This window comes from Pezoporus occidentalis, unplaced genomic scaffold (assembly GCF_034315485.1).
Source record: "Pezoporus occidentalis ecotype Australia unplaced genomic scaffold, CSIRO_AGI_Poc_V1 ctg1621, whole genome shotgun sequence".
NCBI classification, from domain to species: domain Eukaryota; kingdom Metazoa; phylum Chordata; class Aves; order Psittaciformes; family Psittacidae; genus Pezoporus; species Pezoporus occidentalis.
Genome location: NW_026913449.1, coordinates 1 through 11,385, shown reverse-complemented (window position 1 = coordinate 11,385; position 11,385 = coordinate 1). Strand labels below are relative to the sequence as shown.

General features: G+C 49.2%; 1 pseudogene; it reads right to left on the bottom strand.

Moving 5' to 3' along the window:
- Positions 1–6,616: 6,616 nt before the first annotated feature.
- On the bottom strand, positions 6,617–9,292 carry LOC134160696 (protocadherin beta-4-like; annotated as a pseudogene).
- Between the last annotated feature and the right edge of the window lie 2,093 nt (positions 9,293–11,385).

The window sequence follows — 11,385 nt, the reverse complement described above, 5'->3', positions numbered from 1 at the left end:
CAGAATGTGAGAATAATCTCAATTTGTGCCAGGGTCTAGACTGGGTTAGGAGACATTTCTTCATTAAATGGGTTGTCAGGCATTTGCAAATGCTTCCCAGGGAAGTGGTTGAATCATCATCCCTGGACATGGCACTTTGGGGCATGGTTTTGTGGTATCTTTAGCAGTGTTAAATAATCACTGGACTTGTTTCAGGGATCTTTACCAACTCAAATTATTCCTTCACTCAGGGTGATTGAATAGTGGAGCCATGCAAAAGGGGTGGCTGTAGTCCTCTGCATGTCATAGAATCACAGAATCCTCAAATGGTTTTGTTTGGAAGGGTCTTTAAAGATCATTTAGTTCCAACCTGCCCTGCAATGGACACAAAGGGACACATTCCACTAGAAAAGTTCCACAAAGCCCCATCCAACCTGACCATACATGGGACATCCATCACTTCTCTGGGTAACCTGTTCCAATGCCTTACCAATCCTACAAGGAAGAACTTCTCCATAATATCTAATGTATATCTACCCACTTTCATTTTAAAGCCATATCCACTTGTCCTATCACTACATGAACTTGTACAGGCCCTTTAGGAAGGCTGCTCTAAAGCCTCCTTGAGCCTTCTGTTGTCCAGGCTGGACAACTCCAGCTCTCTCAGGGTTTCTTCATAAGAGAATTGCTCCAGCTATCTAATCATCTTTGTGGCCCTTGTCTGGAGTCAATCCAACTCACTCCAACAGATCCATGTCCTACCTTGGAAGCACACATTGATGGGTTAAGTTTAGCTTTGCATCAACCAACACTTGTCACTTGGACATTGAGTCATTAACCACAAATCTTTGAGTGCAATTATCCTTCCAATTTCATATCCATATCCATTTCAAGTAGATCCATCATATACTTCTCCAATTTAAGGAGAAGAGTTTAATGCGGGACAGTCAAGTCTTTGCCCAAGTCCAAGTAGATGGTAGCATTTGGTCTTCCCTTACAGACCAATGCCATAACCCCATTGTGGAAGGCCATCAAATTGTTCAGGGATGTTAGTGAGGCCATGTCGGCAGGCACCAATCACATCCTTACATCCCATGAGCCTTTGAATGCATTCCAGGGAGATCTGGTCCATGATCTTGCTGGGCAATGAGGTGACTGACTGGCTTGTAGTTTCCTGGCAATTTTTCCTTGTAAATTTTGGGGTTATGTTTCCCATTATTCTGTCACTGGGATCCTCGACTGCCATGACTTCTGAAACATGATGGGTAATATATTGACTATTGCAACTCTTCAAGTCCCATGTACTTCTACATCTTTATTGTAGAGAGCCTGACAGCAGAATGGCTGCAGGACAAAGGCCACGAAACTGTGCAACTAGTCAAGATCTAGGCCGAAGAACACAGCAGCAACTGTGTGGTCAATGGTTGCTCAAGGACAGGATGTATGCTTGCTGAGATAGCGCAACGGTAACGCTTGAGCAAGAGTGAAACATATTGAAACAAGAAGCGGTCGCGATTGTTTTAGAAACCCCTGTGTTAGCACAAACTAACCAATGATTTTATTGTACCCTAGCAGAAATTGTATCTAACACTGAGACTATAAAAATGGCTGTATTTTGCTAAATAAACGAGACTTGCTGACCATGATAGCATGAGGCTTGTCTCCCGCGACTCCGACATTTGGCGCCCGAACAGGGACCAAGGAAGGGACCATCCCTTTCAAGAGTTGCGGAGGGTGCAGGTCTCGACATAGAGACGGCTTCTGCAGGACAGCAGTGGCACATCGGTGGACTGCGTGATCTCTGCTTTGGCCCGGAGTGCAGCATCGGCTGGCTCTGCTGCTACGCGCTGCCGACGCCTGGAGGGTGCAACGGATCCGGTAAATATGGACAGGCAAGCGGCGTATGATCTTTTTACTGCCTTCCTCCGTCGTCGGGGGCTAAAAGGCTTAGACTTTGATAAGGACCTCCCTGCCCTTCTTTCTCATGCCCGGTCTCTCGGTATTTTTAGTGACCCCCACTCTATTCACCAATTATCGGAATGGCGTCGCTACGGCGATAAATTATGGGATCTTACATTAGATGATGATAAAATTGCTAAAAAGTTATCCAAATTGTGGCGTTTGATACATAACGAACTCCTGATGGTACAGGCAGAGAAACGTGCGGCTGAAAGTGCCCGTTTGGCACAAGATCAGAATCGTAACTATGATCCTTCTGCCCCTAACCCGCCCGCGCGTATCGATCTGCGGGAAGATATCTGCCGGCGGGCTGCAACAGCAAACGAGCCAGGCAAAGATAACCCTTTTGATCCCGGAATAATCGACCCTGACAGAGAACCCCACCTCTACCCCCCTGACCCGCATGATATGTGGAAAAACATTAAAAAACAAGCGGAAAATCAAGGTGCTGTGAGCCTGCCCCACAACCTGAATGCTCCACATCCCGTCCGTCACGAGGCGAACCGGGGGCTGGACGGCGGGGAGGAAAACGGCGCTCCCGCGGGAGCCGAACGGAGGCTGCGGCGGGGGCTCCCCGCCGACCGAGGGGCTGCACCCGGTGGCAGCGGTGGGACAAGGAGCAGCGGAGCACGGGCGCGCCGCCTCCACCTCCCTGATGCCGCGACCTCACTCACTCGCCCGGCGGCGGCAGCAGCAGGCTCCGGCGGGCTCCCCCCATTGCCGGCCCGCGGGCAGAGGGCTCTGATACTCGCCCGCCCCTCGCCTTTGTGCGCCCCGGCAGGCGCGGGGTGCGCGGCGGTGCGGGGTCCACTCCTCCCGGTGAGAGGCGGTAAGAAACCCAGCCTCTGCCCCGGAGGTCTTTCACCCACAGCAATGGTCTCTTAACAGAGCACGATTCAGTCAAACACGCTACCCTTCAAAACAGAGCTGCCATAGATTTTTTGCAATTATCTCAAGGACATGGATGTAAAGACTTTGATAGAATGTGTTATGTGAACCTATCTGATCATTCTGAGTCTGTCCATGATGCAATTCAAAACCTAAAGGACGGAGTTAAGAAGTTGTGAGTGGAGAGTAGCTGGAATTGGCTAGAAAGTTTGCTGTCAGAATAGGGCGTCAGTGCATGCTTGAAAAATATTATTAAAATCGCATTAACCTATGTAAAAATCTCTATGTATTTTAATCAAACTTCCTTGTTTAATTGCTTGTGTAAATCGTTTGTTTGCTAAGTCTATTAACAATGTTTCGTTAGTTTATAAAGAAGGAAGAGATGAGGGGAATGCTGCACAAGAAGCTGCACCAGTAGACCTGGATGAGAGCCCAGGCATCTGGACTCTTATCAGCCACAAACCTTGGGAGAAGTGAACGGGACAAGTTAGAAAGAAGTGGAGAAAGAACACCGGGTGGAACCGAAGAAAGAGCATCAAGATAATTTCTGAGGACTGTACATTTGGAAACAGGAGGATGCTTAAGACAGGATAAAGAATGTGTAGTCAAGGGGAAGTGGAAGTGAGATTGTAATGAGTAGTGATAGCAGAGAACTATGTTTAGAAATAATTATTCAAACAAAGGTGTGTGGACAGTAATGTGATTAGCTGAAAGAGTGTGCGATTAATAAAATTGTTTTGTGATGGAAAAGTACCAAAAGAACTAACCGCTACTAACTGCTAAGCAGAATACTATAAAAACCTGTAAGCTCACTCAATAAGGGATTTCATTTGTAGCCAGAAACAGAGTCCATGCCTCAGTTGCCACAAGATCGGGCCTGGAAAGGGTGCTATCCCATATAAAGGATGGCCCGTGTGCAGTAGGGACCTTAGGCATGTTTATCCCTAATAACACTATGATAATAAATAAACGAGGATTGTGTTCTCGAAGGTCAACGCATGCTTTTCAACCGAGCTGCGATGACAAAGTAAATTTTTGGAACCAGGTGAAAAAATAGCTGCTTCATTTTTAGCTCCCGGAGTAGCTAGCGCTCAAGCTTTGGCAACATTGAATAAGTTAGGATGTTGGCTTGCTAAAAAAACTAATGCTACAGCATCCGCTCTCTCTGCGCTGCTCACTGATGTTGACTCTATAAGACATGCAACTTTGCAAAACAGAGCAGCAATCAATTTTCTCCTCTTAGCACAAGGTCATGGGTGTGATGAATTTGAAGGTATGTGCTGCATGAATCTTTCAGACCACTCTAACTCCATTCACAAACAATTAGCACACTTAAAAGACAATATGCGAAAATTACAGGAAACAAGTGATCCTTTCACAAACTGGTTAGCGTCCTTTGGATTATCTCCTTGGTTAATCACTTTGATAGAAAAACTTGCTTTGGTGCTGGCTATACTTTTGCTCGCAATTTTGCTTTTACCGTGTATCATGCAGTGTTTGCAAAAAATGATATCGAATGCTTTTAATCATAAAATGGCTATGCTTGCTACTAAAGAAAACGGGGGAAGTGTAGAGAGCCTGACAGCAGAATGGCTGCAGGACAAAGGCCACGAAACTGTGCAACTAGTCAAGATCTAGGCCGAAGAACACAGCAGCAACTGTGTGGTCAATGGTTGCTCAAGGACAGGATGTATGCTTGCTGAGATAGCGCAACGGTAACGCTTGAGCAAGAGTGAAACATATTGAAACAAGAAGCGGTCGCGATTGTTTTAGAAACCCCTGTGTTAGCACAAACTAACCAATGATTTTATTGTACCCTAGCAGAAATTGTATCTAACACTGAGACTATAAAAATGGCTGTATTTTGCTAAATAAACGAGACTTGCTGACCATGATAGCATGAGGCTTGTCTCCCGCGACTCCGACACTTTATGTTCCTTTAGTTGGTCTCAAAACAACTACAGTGGGTTGTCATTCTCCCAGTCCATTACTTGCCCTTCGTGGCTTGATCATTGATGCTAGAGCACTTGCCAGTGAAGGCTGAGACATTTCTGTAGAGAAGCCTCTCCCTGGTCACTGTTTTTGCTCACCAAATGCCCACATCGTGGAGTTCCCACAAACACCATAAACACTTCCAAAAGAACAGGGATGCCATCTTTGTGACATCCATCTTCTGAAACTCCACTTTCAGTGTCACACTTTGTTCTGGAAAGCCTCACAGTTGCCATCTGCAGAAGTCAGGAGAGTAGGGCAGGTCACTCTCCCCACTTCCCTGCTTTGCAGACATCAAAGCAGACCCAGGGTCTCTGGGTAGGAGGGGGCCTGGTATTCTAGATCTGCATATAACGCCTCGTCACACCAAGACAGTACCGGGGAGACCTGTAGAGGCCTGAACGCAATTCCCTGCTCCTTACAACTTTCTTGAAGGCTCTACTGGCAACATCTCCCAACTCAAGAATTGTACCCACTCAACCTTAACTTGGCCAAGGGACAACATGGAAAAAACACTCCTGGCCCTTTGGAAACTGTGACAGAACTTTCACAGGAAGGACAGCCCTACAGATGTGACTGGCTCCACACAAAGCATTGAAGTGTTCTCTTTATTTTGCTTTTACACACAAGGGTCTCCCATGTTACAACAGCTCAGCTTATAACTGCAGCACAACACAGCATGAGGGTTTCCCAATATCCTGTACCATGCTTTCTTTTAAACAATCTTTTAATTACATGTGGGAGTGACATTCCTCCTTAAGAGGAAGAGGCAATCTTCAAATGTAGTCAGAGCAGAGGGAGAAAAGACATGACAATACAAATGCTCTAAGAGAAAAACACAGAAAATCATAACAGCTTTCCACTCCCATCAAGAAACCTTCGAATCCAGGAAAAAAAATGATGATACCAAACTCAGAGTTCATTTTCAGATTTGATCTTGATGCTACCTTCAGAGAAAGTTCCTTAAAGCAACTTGTGGAGTTTCTTTACAATCTTCTTTGAGGAACATTCTCATAGCTCTGTATGGTTACAGTCTACTAGAAGGCAATTCCACTGTGCCAAAAGTCAAGCACGTGGGGCAGAAAATCAGCTTGACCAAACAGGGAAACCCTTGTGGAGTTCCAAAGAAAAAAGAAATTGTTCTGCTTCTCTCCGCTAGAGACTATGAGAGTTTTCTACTAAAAAACCCAAAATATCTTTCTTCATGCTGGGCTGGAATTTCAATTGCTGGATGGGAGCATTTGCCTACTTTGATGTGTAGCCCTTGTGCAGCATAAGCAGACACAGCTGTACGCACAGACACAGTGACCAGAAGGAAAAAAATAGAGAGCCCACCCATCTCAGAGACATGCAGAGAAGAAAGAGCCCTATGATCATACATTGTCACACAGTACTCACAATGTCCTTTCTTTCCTGACACACGCATTTGAGTGAAGTTGTGGTTTGTCTACCCCACCACGCCATTGTGTTACAGCACAAAGGAATTGGTCCAAAGTGTTGCCTGCCAGCAACTGAGACAAGAATTTGCCTGGGGTCCTGGCACTAATCCTAATCTGAAAGCAATTCAGACATGGCTGCAACAGGCAGAAACATGCAATGTCTTGAATGAGAGAGCTTTATTTTGTTGGATTTGTACTTTTTTTGTTTGCTTGGGGTTTTGGGGGAGGTGAAGTCAGTATTTTTTCTCACATTGTCGTCATGGGAAGTCACTGATGTCAACTGTAAATACAGATTTACTCTGGAGGTCACATTGCCACATATTTTAGCATGGATCCTTTCCTGTCATGACTCACTGTGCCAATAGCATGCTAGTTAAAGGAAAGACTATTGAAGTGTTCTGCAGAAAGCATCCCAGGGTTGTCTGGTTCAACGTCCTCTGCAGTGAGAGTGCCACAGGGGAAATCTAGTTCACTGTTGGTACCCCCACCAGTGGTATGAAGCTGTGGTGGCAGGCTGGGGAGGATGGGCTTCAGGAACTTGAACTCACTGTTGCCAGAGCCCGTTGTGAGGCTGATCTCATAGCAATAGGCATGGGGCAGGGTCCCTGCAGCAGCCCCATTAGCCAGGCTGCTCTGTAAGTTGCTGGCACCATAAAGCACATGCCCATCCTTCAGTTCCTTTCTCTTGCACACCTTGCAAATGACAAAGGCTGCTGTGGCCATGAGAAAGAGGAGTGAGATGAAGACCAAAGAAATTATTAAATAGATTGTCAGGGAGCTGCCCTCATCCTCTGTGGTCAGACTGCTGTGTGGCAGGCGCATGTCCGAGAAGTCACTGAGCAGGAGTGCACTCATTGCTGCAGTGGCTGACAGTGGTGGCTGCCCATTGTCTCTCACCAGTACGACGAGCTTCTGCTTCACAGCATCTCTCTCTGTCACCGATCTCCTCAGTCGCACCTCCCCACTTTGAGCACCCACCACAAACAGTCCAGGATCAGTAGCCCTCAGCAGGTGGTAGGAGAGCCACGAGTTCTGCCCTGAGAGCGTCAACAGCCACCACTTTGGTGATGAGGTATCCTGCCTCAGCCGTAACAGGAACCAGCTCACTGGATGGAGAGCTGCTGTCCTGTGAGGGGTAAAGCACCAGTGGGGCATTGTCATTTTCATCTACCACAACAAGGCAGATGGTGACATTGGCACTGAGACGTGGTGACCCGGCATCAGAGGCACTCACCATGACCTCGATCTGCCTCACCTGCTCATAGTCCAGGGGCCGCAGCACAAACACATCCCCATTCTCAGAGTTCACAGAGATGCAGGAGCAGGAAGGCTGCTGTGTAAGGTGGGCTGGGATCAGGGAATAGGTCACCTTGGCATTAGGCCCCATGTCGGCATCTACAGCACTGACGGTCCCAACGAGCACTGTGGGAACATTATTCTCACGCACATACATGGTGTACGATGTCTGGTTGAACACAGGTGCATTGTCATTCACATCGGAGATGTCCACTGTGAAGGTGTGGGTGGTTGTGAGAGAAGGTGACCCCGCGTCTGTTGCTGTGACTGTGAGGATGTATCGTGCCCTCTCCTCCCTGTCCAGTGCACTGACAGTCAGAAGCTCAAAGTAATTCTTATAGGCTGGCCGCAGGGAGAATGACAGTTGGTCGTCAAGGGCACAGGAGATCTTCCCATTGACACCAGAATCATCATCTTTAACAGTAAAGAGGGCGACCACTGTCCCAGGCAATGCGTCCTCAGGGATGGGGCTGCTGAAGGAATTGACCACCAGCTCCGGTGCATTGTCATTCACATCCACCACTTCCACCAACACTCTGCAGATTGCGGAGAGGCCCCCACCATCTGTGGCCCGCACTCTAAACTCATAATTCTTTGCTGCCTCAAAGTCCAGAGACTTTGTGAGTTGAATTTCACCACTTACGCGGTCAACCACAAAAACTGAGTGGCTCTGGCCTCCTGCTTGGCTAATCTGATAGGAGATGTCCCCATTAACTCCTGCATCCTGATCAGTTGCCACTACTCTGAGAACCACAGAGCCCTGTGGGGCATTTTCCAAAACCTGTGCAATGAAAACCTTCCGTGTGAATACGGGAGCGTTGTCATTTACGTCTAGAATGACAACATGGATTTGGGTGGTCCCAGTCCTAGGTGGAGAGCCCCCATCTATGGCAATGAGACTGAAATCCATCTCTGCCTTCTCCTCCCTGTCGAGTGGCTTTCCCAAAACAAGTTCAATGTATTTGGAATCCTCAGTTTGAGTTCCAAAATCAGTGCTGAAGTATTCATTCTCAGGAGCAATGCTGTAAGCCTGGATGCTGTTGCTGCCAACATCCAGGTCCTGAGCCACCTCCAAAGGGAAACGAGAGCCAGGGTTGCTCGTTTCCAGTATCTTAAGAGTGACCCGTTCCTCCGGGAAAATGGGCGCGTGGTCATTGATGTCCTCCACGCCCACCTCCACCCGAAAGAACTGCACGGGGTTCGCCAACAGGAGCTCGAAGGGCAGAGTGCAGGTAGCGGACTGGCCGCACAGCTCCTCGCGGTCCAGCCTCTCGGCCACGACGAGGCTGCCGGTGCCCGGCTCTAAGCGAAGGTGCTGCCGGCCGTCCTCCGAGAGCAGGCGGGCGCGGCGAGCCGAGAGCTGCGCCGGGGCCAGCCCCGCGTCCTCCGCCACGTTGGCTACCACGGATCCGCTCTCGCTCTCCTCGGCTACGGAGTAGCGGATGGGCTCTGCGCGAGCGTGCGGCAGGGAGAGGAAAGCACAGAGAGAGAGCACTTGCCTTGCGGTCGCCATGGCGGGGGGGCGGACAGCCTCCGTGTCGGGGATCACCCGTGCAGTCGTCTGCGGTAAGCGGTGCCCGGCAGCAGCTAGCCGGAACGGTGGGCGTGCGCCCTTCCTCTGTCCGAGTCCGGCTGGCGGCCCGGAGCGCTGCCGCCGTGTCTCGGCAGCGGGTGGTACGGGAACCTGATCGCTCCCGCTGCCCAGCTCGGCTCTGCTGGGCTGAGTTCTGCTCTGCTCTGCTGGGTTGGGGAGAGCCAGGGTGGGCTCTGCCACATCCTCTCACAGCTGCTCTCCGTCGCCTTGGTCGGCAGCACCACCCTGCGGCCCGAGACGGGACTGCGTCCGTCGGCGCCGCTGTTCGCGGTGTCGGCTCTTCCCACACACGGACTCGTGCGCACACAGGCGGCTGCCCGTCTCTCACCTGCATTGGGGGCCCGCGGCGGGATGCGCGCACACCGTGTCGGGGACGGCAGAGCCGGTCAGGGGGGCCGAGAGCCCTGCGGGACAGCCGCTTATCCCTAGGGCTCTGGGCATCGCCGGCACCTGCCCCGCGGTTTCTCTCGCTGCCCAGAGCCCGCCGCTGGAGACGTCCCGTAGGCGAGCCGTGCAAAGCGTGGCCGCCCCAAAGGTGAGGTCGGACCCGCAGAAGCGGGACAGAGCTGTCGGGAGAGGGGAAAATCCGTCCAACGGGCCGATGCCGAGGGTGGTTGTGCTTGCAGAGGCACGGGAAGTGCCTGCTCCCAGAATAGTCTCTCTGACCGCTCCTGCCCGCCGCAATGCTTCTTAAAGGGCGTTGTTGCTTGTTAAAGGGCGCCTTCGAGGAGCCCTTGGGAATGCTGTTTTCTCACCAGTAGCAAGTGAGTGCTGCCTACAGGTTCCTCACTTAAAATGAGCAGAATTTCTTCCACCAAAGGAATTGTGCAACAGAACACAGCAGATGACAGCCAAGGTCAATACCTGAAAGGATCTTGTAGCAGTTTCAGGAGATATCGTCTCCCACGTCAGAAGTAATAGAACATGAGGAAATGGCTCCATTTTGTGTCAGGGAAGTTTAGCTTTGCATCAACCACCATCACTTGTCAGACATTGAGCCGTTAACCACAAATCTTTGAGTGCAATCATCCTTGCAATTCCTTATGCACCAAGTTGTCCATCCATCATATCTCTCCAGTTTAGGCAGGATGTCATTTGGACAGTGTCAAATCTTTGCACAAGTCCAGGTAAGTGACTCTTCCCTTATCCAGCAGTGCCATAACCCCATTGTAGAAGGCAGGAACGTGAGGCCCTGGTGACAAATCTTATTTTACATGAGCTTTTCCATGCTTTCCAGGGAATATGCTCCATGATCTTTCTTTGCATCAAGGTGAGACTGATGAGCCTGTAGTTCTCTTTTTTCCATTTGTAAAAACTGGAAATTTCTGATTTTCCAGTCACTATGAACTTCACCCAACTGCAAGGAATTCTGAAACATGATGGATAGTGGCTTGGCCACATGCATCTCTTCAGGTCCCATGAATTACTGCATCTTCATGTTCCTTTAGATGGTCTCAAACCTGATCTTCTATAGCAGGTTGTTCATCATTATCGGAGTCCATGACTTGCCCTTAGTGACTTGGACATTGATTCTGGAGCACTTGCCAGTGAAGACTGAGACATTCTGGAGAGAAGCCTCTCCCTGGTTGCTAATTTTGCTCACCAAAAGCCCACCTCCTGGAGCTCCACCAAACACTTTCAAAGCAACGGGGATGCCATCTTTGTGACATTCATCTTCTGAAACTACTACACCTTTAGTGTCACACTTTATGCTGGAGAGCCTCACATTTGCTATCTGCAGCTGGAGCTTTCAGAAGAGTTGGGAAGGCCACTCTCTTAATATTGATTCAGAGAAAACTCCAGGAACAAACTTGCCAACAAAGTTTTCAAGCTGACAAGCAGGTATTCTTTATTGCAGCGCCGGGAGACACGGGGGATAGCTCCTCCTAACGTGTGTCTCCCAATTGCCACACAAGCCGTCCTTTTATAGCCGCTGGGCATACATACATATTCACGAGGCTACTTATGGATTACATGATTTTCCAGAAAGTTCCCTGCATGCGTACAGAATTGTGGTGGTGGTCTCTGAGGGTCGCTTACTTCCTCCAACAATCTTCATCACTTCTGGCAGCCTTTGAAGCACGCGCAGTAGATGTTCATACCAGTTTAATTGGTTCATTAGCACCAGAGATAATAATCCTCCTATCCTCCTACTCATCAGTTAGTTTAACTGTAGCCCATCCTGGACACCTGCGGTTCCCAGATACTCCTTATCCCTGTGTCCTGTTCTTATCCCTG